The sequence below is a fragment of the Danio rerio genome, chromosome 7 (genome assembly GCF_052040795.2).
Source record: "Danio rerio strain M-AB ecotype USA chromosome 7, GRCz13ab, whole genome shotgun sequence".
Taxonomy (NCBI): Eukaryota; Metazoa; Chordata; class Actinopteri; order Cypriniformes; family Danionidae; genus Danio; species Danio rerio.
This window is the reverse complement of record NC_141027.1, coordinates 70,611,087-70,621,867: the sequence shown is the minus strand read 5'-3', so window position 1 is coordinate 70,621,867 and position 10,781 is coordinate 70,611,087. Positions and strand designations below refer to the sequence as shown.

The window sequence follows — 10,781 nt, the reverse complement described above, 5'->3', positions numbered from 1 at the left end:
GTCATATTTTGTAAAGTTTACAATCTTCTGGTAGCATTCTGCTTCGAGAACTAATGGTTGAACCAAAACATACTAGCTAACTAGCTAGTATATGTTAAAGTACATTCCAATTTAAGCAAAAACTCCCACGGTGTTTCAAGCTTCTTTGTGAACTATTAGAGCATGTGAAAGATAGTAAGCAAAAGTAGAGTTATGCAAGTCAACAGCAACGTGCAAATTCCTGTACTAAAAACTACCTGTTTTAATCTTGTTGTATGTCAACTGTTTGGACGCATCTTTGTTAAACGAGGATGTTGAAAAGCTAAAGGTTAAAAATGTAGCTTTAACAAAAGAGCCAGACTTTCACTGTCTAGTGATATGATTATGACATGTCAGAAAAACTACTGACAGAACCGTGCTATCTGATTGATGAGTTTCTTCTCCGTGGGAAATAAAGCTGCTTGATTATATTTTCTTGATTTATTTTCATTATCCAATCAGGTGTTCATTAGAATGTTAGAACACAGTAAAAAAAATAAAAAGGTAATGAACTTTAATTCAATGTAAATTGCTTACTAAGCTGCCAGATTCATGAATGTAAATATTATACGTTTCCTTGTTGCATTCACCCGGCGACAACAACATCTAATAGCATTCGTTTTAAAGACGAAATGCAGCCATATGTACTTCTGGCTACGTAATTCACAGTCTCCAAAAATGTATAAAGGGCTTTCAGAATGAGCCTATGTTGCATATATTAACAGAAAAAAGGACCATTATGACTGGTTTTGTGATCCAGGGTCACATATGGGGGCTTTCACACCACAGGTACTGCACTCAATAAACATTTTTTGCTGCTTTTTTTATTAAACTGTTTGGTTAAAATGACCTGAATCAACATAGTTCTTGAGTTTTATTGGAAGCAACTTATTTGTTTTATGTTCAATCCACTTAATTGTATTGTGTTGGGACAACATGAAGGAATTGTGTGGAACTCAGAATTCCTAAAGTGTTGAAGGGCTGTCATACTTTTTTATTTATTTATTTTTTTTCACAGCAGAACTTGGGAATGACTTTAGCTCTAAGAATGCCATTTGGGGAACTAAGGCCCAATCTCAATTCTATTTTTGTAGCCCTACCCCTTCCCCATGGCCCTTAAAACTGAGTGTGAAGAAGAAGGTCTTCAAAATTTACCACTATTAATTGGGACACCTGCACACGTCATCATATGTCATCTCGATCTCTTGCTTCATATGAGATCAGACGATCGTGACTGCTGTAGTTATTCCAGTTGTGCTATTTTTTGGTATTTATAGGCATATATTATGTTATTGTGACGATTTAATGTGGCAATAAGATCGTAACTATACTGTGCATTTACACCGTGGCCATATTCATCTACACTGTAAAAAGTGCTACACTCACAAAGTTGGTTCTATCTACTTTAAATAATTGCAATCTAGTTAATTTTATTTGTTTTATACCAAAAAAATAAAATTTGCTTCCTCTTTACTTAAAATATATCAGTTTTTATATAACTGTATATTTTGAATAAAACTAATGCAATTTATTTGAGTAGATTTTTTTACGTGGTTATTGTGTAGAATAAATGTTATAAAAGTGAGTTGACACAGACAATTTATTAGAGCAGCTGTCGATGTGGGCAGGTGTTCATAAAACGTGATTTTAATAGTTTGGCGTGACTCCTTTTTCATTGCCCGGGATTTAGCAGGCAGACGCAGCTTCTGCAATGGTCGACATTAACTGCTCCCAGCAGCGGATCTGATTAACACGGTAAGTTGCAAATGTAGCCGAATGATAATTGTAAAGTCATGCAAAACTGCTGTCTTCGCTAGGCAGGTGAGGTTTTAGCTTTGTAAATTGTACTGTAGCCTTAGGTTAGACTGCTCTCACATGGAAAGCTAAGTTGGCTAACGCTAACCAACGCTAGTTTATGCTAACGATTAAAAGTGATATTATTGAGAAAAATAGTGAAAGTAGTTTTAAAACAAATAGTAGGTATAACTAACGTTACAGAACCGATTAACAAGGTCACTGGTGGGCGGTCGGGGTGTGGGGGTTCAGTTTGTTAGCGCTAACTTAGCTAAAGTTAGCTCACCTAAGTTATAGCAGCACATTAAGGATGGATATTAAATGCAGAAACATATGCAACAGTTAAGTAGTTTGTGTTTAACGTAAGAGAAAGTACAACTTAAAGTTTGTGTTTTAGAGATTTATTCCATAAGTTTTTTTTAATGCTGCATAGTGAATAAATTACAGATTTACAAATTATTTTAACTTAAATTACATTTACTGATGTTTACAGAACCATTTAAACTGTATGCACCTCATTCTAAAATGCATGTTCTTGGTCTTTAGATACCAAAGTGATTTTGTTACCTGTGGATCTTCAAACTTCACATCCAGGTAAGAAAAACATTAGATACAATTACAGCTATAATTATTTGCAGGTAAGTAAAACATTGGTAAAATTGCAAACAATAGTGGGCTCCATAGAATTAACCTACATTTGATATCTGAAGATTTTTTTTATGTGTGCAACAGTAAAAACAGTAAAAAAAAAAATATCCTAATGCAGTTTCTTATTATCTGTCAGTCTTTCAATAAAGCTAACTGATAACACTAAATCACTGAACTGTCATTTGCCAGTCACATTAAATTTATAGAAAAAGTCAATTAAATGTAGCTTTAGCAAAAAATTAATGTAAACCTTAATGTAATTTGTAAAATGGCAATGTATTTATTTATTTATTTAATAGAATTTGTATTATGACGTGCAAAGTTTGGTGCAAAATGAAGATGACGATTAAATTATAGAATTTGTATTCTATAATTTTCATATAGCCATTTTCAAACAGTTTTAATATCTAAATTGCATGCACATTCTTATGCTTTATAAGTTGCCAAACTTACTAAAGGTAACTTACTAAGGTAATTTTTAACTGATAAACTAAGGTGTTTCATCCATGCATCATTCTCACTGCACTTTTGTAACTTCACTTGTAGTTATTTCCTATTCAGTATTTAGCTATTTAATGTTGTTTGGTATCAACCACCTAAACTCCTGTTTCTTTTTGTCTCTACCAATAGAGTTGTGAGGAATCAGAGGTGCATGCAGCTGCCCACAAGAAAAATTTGCCATCAGCCCAACACAGTTTGGATTATCATAGGACTGTCAGAGGTTTGCCAAACCTGTCAAATGCATGATGGCTCCTGTTTGGACTTACCGATGTCCTCGACAAGTATCCATCAAAACTGTATACATTTGACATATATCAGAGACTCTTTGTGGGGCTGGACATTATGCATCCTAAATCTTCATCAAAATATGCAAATCTCCTCACTGAGTTGCCTTAGATGATTTCTCAATAGGATCTGGTATTATTAATGTTTTTATTTATGTATTGTGTACGTGTAGCCACATTAATGGGCTATTTTGTAGTCACTATTAAAAGGAACATTGATTGATATTGAATACATGTTATGGTCTTTAATCCATCTTCCCATTCTTATTTAATTGTTATTGACAGGAAAGTCTGTTTATCTGTTTTTCCTAGTGTATATTGTGCTTACAATATAGAAACGAAGATTTATTTTCTAAGGTTACAGCCAGAAGTTAATTGAATTAATTTTAAATCAAATATGCATGGTTAATTTTATTTAAATAATTAAGTTCATAATACTTAATTAAAATAAGTACAGTCAACATATAGCAATGTATAAGTAAGTTAAGTTTAACAAAAAAAGTAAGTTTATCTGATTTGAGTAATTTTAGAAATATTAGTTGGCTCAACTTAATTTTATTGCATTTGTTTTAAGCAATGTTTTAGTGTTTAAAATACTTAAAAAAGGCTGGAAGTTGAATCAACCTAAAACGTCCGATGCAACCACTTGCCTCACTTTTTATAAGTTAGATCTAGGTAACATTTTTTACAGTGTATGTAAACACATAAAAACAACATTAACATTATAGTAGACGCTGTAAAAAGCCCATTCTCAGCCTTCTGCAGGGTATTCGAGTGTCATCGAGTGTCAGAATGTTGTGGGACTGCTATGCAAGAGTTATTATTATGGATTACAGATAGCGAAATTTTGTGTTTTTTATTTTAGCGTTTTTTTTTTTAAGCATGATGGTAAAACATGAATGAGATTATGCATACCGGTATATTAAAACATGTGCTTGTTTGTTGTAAAAATGTGTAATAATGACAAAAAAAATACAAATTGGTGGATTTCCATACTTCCAGGTGCAGCTATCCTGCCATTGTGGCTGATGTATTCTGGGAAATTTTCTGACCCCTTGGTCTTGAGTGTGGTCCTGAAAAATCTTCATCGAAAGGCTATCTAACCCTTAGCCCTATAAGCCCTACGCTTTAAAGCTGAAGAGAACTGGAACATCCCTACCCCTTCACGGGAATGCATAAAACGAGAGTTATGAGTAAGGGGAAGGGCTAAGGGGTAGAATTGGGATTTTGCCTTAATCAGCTCTTATTTAATTCTAGTATCTAACCCAGCACAATATATACTACCAGTTACATAAGTGTAACCTCAACTGATTAGATGCACAAAAGCCAGCACAGTAATTTTAAGAGTTCCAAGACATACAGGAAGTTTTCAGCATTTACCTGTCGCTTTTGTCTGGAGGGTTGTGTTCTTTTCTCAGCCTCGATGATATGTAGCATTGCAAGTTGTCACAGATGATTTAGTCTCTTTGCTCTTCTTTGTAGCTTTTTCTATTTCATTACGTAAACGTCTACGTTCCATCTCCATTATGATGGATTTCTTTAACCTCCAGTTGTTGATTTTGCTGTACACTGTAAAAAACAAAATCACCATTTTTTCAGCACACTGTACTTTTTCTGTCATATATACTAAGAATTGTGAATAAGAATTGATTACATAAAAATATATGTTATGTCAACAATATTCGTTAAAATGTTATGGCCACAGGTTTACAGAGTTTTCTGGACAAACATTTTTGTGTTGAACAGGGATGTTAAAATTTAAATAATTTGTGTATGCAGTTCAAAGACATAAGATACAGGTGTTTGCCAGTACTGGGTTGCACCTGGAAGGGCATCAGCTGTGTAAAACCAACCCAAGCTCATTCTGAAAATGTAGCTCGGCGAATGTTTTCTGGAGGCTGCGATTTACGTGGCCGGAGGTACTTTTGGCCGCATTTGATTTTTTCGAGCGAACGCTACGGGGCGGTGTGACGGCGCTCCTTTTCTTCGCGCTCGCCGGCTGTGACGGCTCACTCACCTCCGTGTGGAGGGCTTTCCCACTGCAACCAGTTTGTCCGCTTAGCTTGCAGTGTTACGTCTGCGGAGCGGAGGCCCGGAGGAGGAGAAGCCAGCCGCGGCGATGACCGGGTTCAAGTCCGGGGTAGAGTGGTTCCAGAAATCAGGTAAGATAAAAAACAGAATCCAAAAAAAAACGTGAACATGTTCGTGACGGGGCGAGAATGCGGCGAAATCCAAATATGTGGTCAAAATCGGACAAGGGCTTTTGCTTTTCTTTTCTGCATGGCTTTTGTAAATCGTCGCTTGGGTTTAGGAAAAGAGGAGGAGGAGGGCGACTGGGTCGGCCGATTGGCTGGCTGCCCTGTCAATCGTCCAGTCATTCAGTCCGTCAGTCGGACAGACGGTCGCTCGACAGCAGCCTCCGGTGGCTTTTCGCGAGAGAACATCGCAGGCGAACCAGAGAGGTGTTCAAGACGTGGAAAAGCGCAGCGCAGCGGCCTCTCGCGGATTCGCGGAAACAAAAACTATACAAATATGTACCTCCCGAGACGTATTTCGTGGACTCCAGAAAAGTCCGCGGGGCTACGTTTCCACAATGAGCCTGGGTTGTGTAAAACATATGCTGAATAAGTTGGCGATTCCTTCCACTGTGGTGACCCCTGATGAATAAAGGGATTGAGTCAAAGGAAAATGAATAGATAAAGTAGTAAGTTTGTGTTAATTTTTAAGTAAAACGATTAAAAACAGGATGATATGCTAACTAGAACTAATTACTTCATCAAATTTGAAAAAAAAATCATCCATCAAACAGAAAAAAAAATTAACTCAAAAGCAGTAACTGTTGCTTCAGTTGATGTGACAAGAATATCTTTATTAGTTAAATACAATAATCAACATTGCATAAATAAACAAAGGTATGTTAGCTGAACAAAAAATTGTTACTGAGTAAAACTAAAAAACAGTTGTTGAGACAACTCAAAGTTCTTACTGCATCAAGTTGTCGTATTTTTTTTAAGATTTCTCAACAATTAATTTTTTACAGTGCAAAGATAAAACAAATCAGTTATTAGAAATTAGTTATTAAAACTATTATGTAAAGAAATGTGTTGAAAAAAATCTTTCCATTAAACAGAAATTGGAGAAAATATTTTATGGGGGGCTAAAAATTTTGACCTCAACTGTATGTGGTCCAGGGTCACACACACCGTGTGTATGAGTGTGCGTCATGCAGTGGTTGTGAGGTCTAGGAGCACACAGGGCCCTGCAGGTTGCCCCCGTCCAGAGGTGTGCTTGCACTTGAACCATGTCCATTCACTGGAGGAGGGGCTCATCCTTTCATCTGTCTCTCTCCACGGAGGCCGCTCGGGCCCCTGGTCCCCTGACCCCTCGGCTCTGTCCAATATTGTCACCTAATCCTTTCTTTTCTCCAGCACAATTGCTTCCCCCATCCCAGGGTTTGACTTTTTTCTCTCTCCCCGGTGCCCCTTTTTCCCCTTTTTTTCACTGCCCTCCTCCACTCGTTAAGTCCTCCCTCACTTGTTGCTCTGGTTCACCATCCGCTTTTCACACCATGGTCTCCCCCTTATCCACAGCTCTTCCTCCCTGGATCCACCCCTTCCTTTTCCCCTTCTGCAGCTTTCGGGGCTGCAGTGAGTGGCTCTGCTGCTGGGGATTATGTGCTTAAAGGCCGCTGGACGTACGATTGTGTGAAGGGTGGACAGAGGAATGCAGCAGAGGTGGGCAGCAGGCGGACAGGGTATAGGCCTGGGGGTCACGCTTTTGGAAGTGAGAATGGGGGCGGTGGTGGCTAAAATACGGAAAGACTTGAACATTTAACTTTCTCGGAGATCAGGGTTTTTTTAGACCCTTTGGATTTATGGACCCCCACCCATATACCCTCTCTCTGTGACAACCCCCTGTGAAAAAGATTTTTTCTCAGTTTCTTAGGAACAGTTTAGAATTGTGTGTTGGTGTATTATAACACTGTAATAACAGTTAATAATAATAATAATAATAATAATAATAATAATAAACAATAAAAATACCTGTCATGCTGAGTTAGACCCTACTCTGTAAACCATAATGTTGTCTTTAATTAAACAATTAAGTAAAGTTGACCGAACATAACTTAAAATCCTGTCCCTTAAAAATATGAGTTAATTTAACTTTTGTAGCATAAAGATGCAAAAACTTAATATTTCAAGTGAAGTGAACTCAAATTCATAATTAATGTAGCCTTCACTGTAAAATGCTTATATGTGCACCCTTTAAAGTGCAAGGTCTTTTTTTTAAATCAGAAAACAAATGGCTTCAGGTATAATTATTCATCATAATGTAAATAAATGTCTACTTATTTTTTGCTTTGAATTTCTTTAAACATTTTTTCATAGTATATATATATATATATATATATATATATATATATATATATATATATATATATATATATATATATATATATATATATATATATATATACTGAAAATCCAAATAAGACTATACTTAAATCCAAATAAGACTATACTTAAATTGTTCAGTTCACCAAACTTAGTACTAAGTTACATAATCTAAAATATTAAATATATTAAAGTGGAGACTCCATTACTCAAATAAACTGAGGCAACTCAATTAATGTAGTTCAGTCAACTTCTTAGAGTTTTCAGTGTACAATGACATAAGAGCCAATTTAGTTCCCCAAAATGCATCTTGCATGCAAATCTTAGAACTAAAACCATTCTTACCGGGCAAAAAATTATGTTCGCCTTTCTAGTTTTAGGGAATGGTTGTTAAAGGGCCATGAAACCCCCTTGTTTCAGCAGAGTGTTTTCACACCTCTACTTTGGAAAAAGTCAGAAAAGTGGGCGTGTCCAGCTCTGTTTAGGGGGTGTGTCGGAGGAACTAAATTGGGAGGGTGTGGGAGTGTCTATTTGGGCACGCGCGAGTTTCAGTCAAAATACACACAGGAGAAAGTGATGGTGTTTAACCTACATGGACATCTGTAGTCGAATTATTTGCCAAATTATTAAATGTTGGACTTTAACTGCAGTTTGGCTCTTTCATTTAGGGAATTCATTCATACCCCTCGCGACAAACGAGATATTTGATTCGAGGATCTGCTCTAAGCGTGTATTTTTCATGCAATGTTTGATACCGCACGGCGAATGAGAGAAAAAAACCTCAGCATTTCCCGGAAACTTAGATGCACACGGCAGGTAGCGTCAGAAAGCCGCGTGTGTTATTCCGTTCACAAAATGCGGTGCTAACATGTTTACACTCAGTGCAATAGTTAACTTAATTCGATACGAACAAACTGAATAAACAAAGAGCACTGGTCGCTCACTTACCAAATCTGTAGAGACAGGACAATCCACAGCAACTAGAGCCCCGTCTTTATGAAGAGAATACTACAAGCGAATCCGGATCTCAGCGTTTGCAGATGAGAACAGCTCTCAGGTAAACAATAATCCTCCTTAGACACGTAAGTTATTGTTGTCGAGCGTCGCGTACACTGTTAATCCACACGTGATCCAGATGAGCTCTCACAGAGAGAAAATGAAAACGAAACTTAATGGCAGCAAACAATAAAAGCAACACTTCACGCTTGTTTTGCCAACACAACGTGGCGTCTCTATAGTGTAAACACGGTGACACTAATGAATATTAATGAAGTTGCACAATAGAGCGCGCTGATTGGTTTGAACCAAGCCTTACTCATGCATTAATGCATCACACTGTAAGATGTAATAAGACACACTCTGGCACAGACGCCCAGTCTGCACGCCGGAATACAATGCTATTATGTCATGACCGTGACGCAGCTTCAAAAATTCGTTTCAAACAGGAAGTAAGAATTTGCTTGAAATAACGCAAAAACAACCAATTTACACTTTTTAGTGAAATATAGGTGTTCTAATGGTGTTTTTAGCAGTGTGGGACACATATACGACTGTCAACAGCTCAAAAAATGTGTTTTGGTGTTTCGTGACCCTTTAAAAACAATAGACAATACAATATATTACACATTTTATGACGTGTTCTTGTTATCGAGGATGCGCCGATGCAAACTTAAGCACCGAACAATTGATAAAAATTGATTTGTTCACTCAACTTAACTTAGTTATTTTTGTTGCATTGACCAATTTAAGTATTTGTATTGAAATTGAAAACAATTCTCTAAGTTTTCTCTACTTAAAATTTTTAGTTGACAAAATTAAATAATTTACCCAACTTCTTATTTTAAGCTAACTGGACTTACAAAGTTTAGTTTTAATAGGTATCTTACATTATCAAGTTAGCATAACTTGCCAAGTTTGATTTAAATACATTAACTTACATTTTCAAGTTCACTAAACTCAGTGGTGTCAAGAATGGTCAAGAGTACTGAAAAATCATACTCAAGTTAAAATACCATTACTTGCCTAAAAATGTAGTGCGAGCAAAAGTATCTGTTGTAAATATTACTTAAAGTATGAGATAAAAAGTAGACCTTTTAAAAGTACTCAAGAGTAGTGAGTAGTAAGTATTAAGCTGTAAAAAGCTGATGCATTTACATGTATTTGGGCATGTGTGTGTGTAAATGTAACATTCTGTAGTGCATCTAGTTATTGCCCAGCAGGCACACAACATTATAAGACATTAATATTAGTTTAGATTTAGCTTGTGATGTCAGGTGACCAAAATTCAAGGTCTAGCCAGCGTCTAAAGACAACGTTATTTTGATGCCCAATAAAATCGTCAAATGACGTTCATATTAGGTTGGTTTTAGATTGCTAGAAAGTGACCAAAATGCAGTGTCGAGCCAACTTTTTCTCAGGTATCTTAAGGATGAAAAACGCTTGAATTATGGCAAAGAATTTGACAGATTATAAGTAATTGTCACTCACATCCCACACAAATATTTTATCTTTTCATGACTCGATCTGTCAGCTAGAGAGTAAAACTCACACTTTTGGAATTTTAGCAATCTTAAACACATTCTACAGAATTTTCTGGACTAAAGAAAGAGCTAATTGCTCTTCTGGGATTAGAGCTGACAAATAAAAATGAGGGAAAAAAATGATGACTTTTTAACTTTTAGTAAATACTGTAATGTTTTCGAACGATGCTATTGTAAAGTTATTGAATGATTCTGTTGTACTAGTTCTATAGTTCATATGGTAATACTACACCTGGTATTAAAAACAAATGACCCAATATTATAGCTTTCCTCAATAGCTGTGTTTCATTTCAGAGGCTCTTCAGAGGTCATAGCACCGTGACAAAAATTGTCAACAAAAAAACTCGAATGCTCAAAAAACATAAATTCCACTTTTAAATAATAGGTCACCTATAGCTTTCATCATGAGCCACGGCTGTGTTCAAAACGACATCAATGTTTTTAAAGTGCACTGCGAAGGGAGTGTAACAGTAAACACCAAGATTACTAAAACTGAACCTTTAAAAATGCTTTAAAAAAGAGAGATGACTAATGCTTTTTTTCATCACTCAATGTTTAAATGTCAGAATGTTCTAAATGATTAGGGCATAGGGAGATAACTG

At 36.2% G+C, this 10,781-nt stretch overlaps 1 long non-coding RNA gene across 1 annotated transcript; it reads left to right on the top strand.

Annotated features, from left to right (window-relative positions):
* Positions 1-1,700: 1,700 nt before the first annotated feature.
* Positions 1,701-3,475, top strand: LOC147843275 (uncharacterized). The gene is made up of 3 exons (XR_015496425.1): positions 1,701-1,773; positions 2,359-2,406; positions 3,091-3,475. It is a non-coding gene; the product is annotated as an uncharacterized LOC147843275 (long non-coding RNA).
* The last annotated feature ends 7,306 nt before the right edge of the window (positions 3,476-10,781 follow it).